We start from the raw sequence: 4294 nt of genomic DNA, 5'->3' as shown, positions 1-4294 counted from the left end.
TATTTCCATGAACTTTCTGAAACGGCACAGGAATGCCCCTGTCTGTGTGCATGTGTGCGGTGCGCGCGTATGTCTACACTTTGTGTAGCCGTTAGCGATGATGCTAATGATAACCTTCTTCTGGTAGGGAAGGAATGGCTTTCCCCAAAACCTTCGCAAGTAAATGTTAACTACAAAGTAGCCTATGCCTGCATAGCAGAATTATACCGTGATCATTTGCATCACTCCAGTTGCCATTTGTTCTACAGCAACACCGCTTAACCAAACAAAGGTCTCTTCCTGGTGCATGCTTGCATTTAAGGGTAACTACACCCCAACATCTAAATGTCTTAAATTTATCCCAGACCTCACAAATGGTCACCTGATAGGGTTTAAACATTGTTGTGGACATAGAACATCCAATTGTGCTGTTTTGCTATTAAAAAGGTGTACTTTTGAGAGCGAAAACCTGCCAAAACAGGGACAAACGGTCAACGGGGAAATCTAAACGGAGAAAAGGGAACTTGGGAATTAACGGAATCAGGCAAAACATTGAAGGGATTGTATAGTGCCCTAATGGACTACAGACATTGACTGTCTCCTAGACTAAAAACAAAGGCTGCATGTACTGCCTATATTTTGAGGGAAACGCACTGTCCATTATTTGATTTGATTTGATTTGATCAGGGCAGGGCAGCACACAAACTGCATTTAGTCCAATAACAATCCATGATATTATTAGGGTGATAAATAAAAAGCAGTTGCTCCATGACACAAGAGCACGCTCTACTGGGACAAAAAGCTTACAGCACCTGGTATTCCCAGGCGGTCTCCCATCCAAGTACTAACCAGGCCCGACCCTGCTTAGCTTCCGAGATCGGACGAGATCGGGCGTATTCAGGCTGGTATGGCCGTGAGCGAGGGAACAACTCTTGGTACACTATATAAAGTCAATGTGTCACTCACTCTGAAAGGGACACAGAAACGTATCCACTTTGTGACACAAACTGAAGAAGCTCAACCCCTGCTTACATTTCCAATATATATATATATATATTTGAGTCTTGTTGGGGGGGGGGGGAAGAGGGCATATCCTATGTTGATTTATGACAAGTTCATTGACTAGGGCCCTATAAAAGCGGACCGAATCACGGAATCCAGACATTAAACCGAAATTCAACAATATTCAAACATTTATTGAACTTAGTAAGAAATCAACTAAATCTATTCAACTTGTTAGAAAACGCATTCATTTGCCCAAGTCAATCATAAGACATGAACAAAATGCATCAGTGATTCGTATTTCCATGAACTTTCTGAAACGGCACAGGAATGCCCCTGTCTGTGTGCATGTGTGCGGTGCGCGCGTATGTCTACACTTTGTGTAGCCGTTAGCGATGATGCTAATGATAACCTTCTTCTGGTAGGGAAGGAATGGCTTTCCCCAAAACCTTCGCAAGTAAATGTTAACTACAAAGTAGCCTATGCCTGCCTGGCAGAATTATACCGTGATCATTTGCATCACTCCAGTTGCCATTTGTTCTACAGCAACACCGCTTAACCAAACAAAGGTCTCTTCCTGGTGCATGCTTGCATTTAAGGGTAACTACACCCCAACATCTAAATGTCTTACATTTTTCCCAGACCTCACAAATGGTCACCTGATAGGGTTTAAACATTGTTGTGGACATAGAACATCCAATTGTGCTGTTTTGCTATTAAAAAGGTGTACTTTTGAGAGCGAAAACCTGCCAAAACAGGGACAAACGGTCAACGGGGAAATCTAAACGGAGAAAAGGGAACTTGGGAATTAACGGAATCAGGCAAAACATTGAAGGGATTGTATAGTGCCCTAATGGACTACAGACATTGACTGTCTCCTAGACTAAAAACAAAGGCTGCATGTACTGCCTATATTTTGAGGGAAACGCACTGTCCATTATTTGATTTGACTTGATCAGGGCAGGGCAGCACACAAACTGCATTTAGTCCAATAACAATCCATGATATTATTAGGGTGATAAATAAAAAGCAGTTGCTCCATGACACAAGAGCACGCTCTACTGGGACAAAAAGCTTACAGCACCTGGTATTCCCAGGCGGTCTCCCATCCAAGTACTAACCAGGCACGACCCTGCTTAGCTTCCGAGATCGGACGAGATCGGGCGTATTCAGGCTGGTATGGCCGTAAGCGAGGGAACAACTCTTAGTACACTATATAAAGTCAATGTGTCACTCACTCTGAAAGGGACACAGAAACGTATCCACTTTGTGACACAAACTGAAGAAGCTCAACCCCTGCTTACATTTCCAATATATATATATATATATATATTTGAGTCTTGTTGGGGGGGGGGGAAGAGGGCATATCCTATGTTGATTTATGACAAGTTCATTGACTAGGGCCCTATAAAATAGGCGTTGCGGACCGAATCACGGAATCCAGACATTAAACCGAAATTCAACAATATTCAAACATTTATTGAACTTAGTAAGAAATCAACTAAATCTATTCAACTTGTTAGAAAACGCATTCATTTGCCCAAGTCAATCATAAGACATGAACAAAATGCATCAGTGATTCGTATTTCCATGAACTTTCTGAAACGGCACAGGAATGCCCCTGTCTGTGTGCATGTGTGCGGTGCGCGCGTATGTCTACACTTTGTGTAGCCGTTAGCGATGATGCTAATGATAACCTTCTTCTGGTAGGGAAGGAATGGCTTTCCCCAAAACCTTCGCAAGTAAATGTTAACTACAAAGTAGCCTATGCCTGCATAGCAGAATTATACCGTGATCATTTGCATCACTCCAGTTGCCATTTGTTCTACAGCAACACCGCTTAACCAAACAAAGGTCTCTTCCTGGTGCATGCTTGCATTTAAGGGTAACTACACCCCAACATCTAAATGTCTTAAATTTATCCCAGACCTCACAAATGGTCACCTGATAGGGTTTAAACATTGTTGTGGACATAGAACATCCAATTGTGCTGTTTTGCTATTAAAAAGGTGTACTTTTGAGAGCGAAAACCTGCCAAAACAGGGACAAACGGTCAACGGGGAAATCTAAACGGAGAAAAGGGAACTTGGGAATTAACGGAATCAGGCAAAACATTGAAGGGATTGTATAGTGCCCTAATGGACTACAGACATTGACTGTCTCCTAGACTAAAAACAAAGGCTGCATGTACTGCCTATATTTTGAGGGAAACGCACTGTCCATTATTTGATTTGATTTGATTTGATCAGGGCAGGGCAGCACACAAACTGCATTTAGTCCAATAACAATCCATGATATTATTAGGGTGATAAATAAAAAGCAGTTGCTCCATGACACAAGAGCACGCTCTACTGGGACAAAAAGCTTACAGCACCTGGTATTCCCAGGCGGTCTCCCATCCAAGTACTAACCAGGCCCGACCCTGCTTAGCTTCCGAGATCGGACGAGATCGGGCGTATTCAGGCTGGTATGGCCGTGAGCGAGGGAACAACTCTTGGTACACTATATAAAGTCAATGTGTCACTCACTCTGAAAGGGACACAGAAACGTATCCACTTTGTGACACAAACTGAAGAAGCTCAACCCCTGCTTACATTTCCAATATATATATATATATATTTGAGTCTTGTTGGGGGGGGGGGGAAGAGGGCATATCCTATGTTGATTTATGACAAGTTCATTGACTAGGGCCCTATAAAAGCGGACCGAATCACGGAATCCAGACATTAAACCGAAATTCAACAATATTCAAACATTTATTGAACTTAGTAAGAAATCAACTAAATCTATTCAACTTGTTAGAAAACGCATTCATTTGCCCAAGTCAATCATAAGACATGAACAAAATGCATCAGTGATTCGTATTTCCATGAACTTTCTGAAACGGCACAGGAATGCCCCTGTCTGTGTGCATGTGTGCGGTGCGCGCGTATGTCTACACTTTGTGTAGCCGTTAGCGATGATGCTAATGATAACCTTCTTCTGGTAGGGAAGGAATGGCTTTCCCCAAAACCTTCGCAAGTAAATGTTAACTACAAAGTAGCCTATGCCTGCCTGGCAGAATTATACCGTGATCATTTGCATCACTCCAGTTGCCATTTGTTCTACAGCAACACCGCTTAACCAAACAAAGGTCTCTTCCTGGTGCATGCTTGCATTTAAGGGTAACTACACCCCAACATCTAAATGTCTTACATTTTTCCCAGACCTCACAAATGGTCACCTGATAGGGTTTAAACATTGTTGTGGACATAGAACATCCAATTGTGCTGTTTTGCTATTAAAAAGGTGTACTTTTGAGAGCGAAAACCTG

This window comes from Coregonus lavaretus (assembly GCF_964263955.1).
Source record: "Coregonus lavaretus genome assembly, contig: HAP1_SCAFFOLD_369, whole genome shotgun sequence".
NCBI lineage: Eukaryota > Metazoa > Chordata > Actinopteri > Salmoniformes > Salmonidae > Coregonus > Coregonus lavaretus.
Note: the sequence above shows the minus strand (reverse complement) of the source record.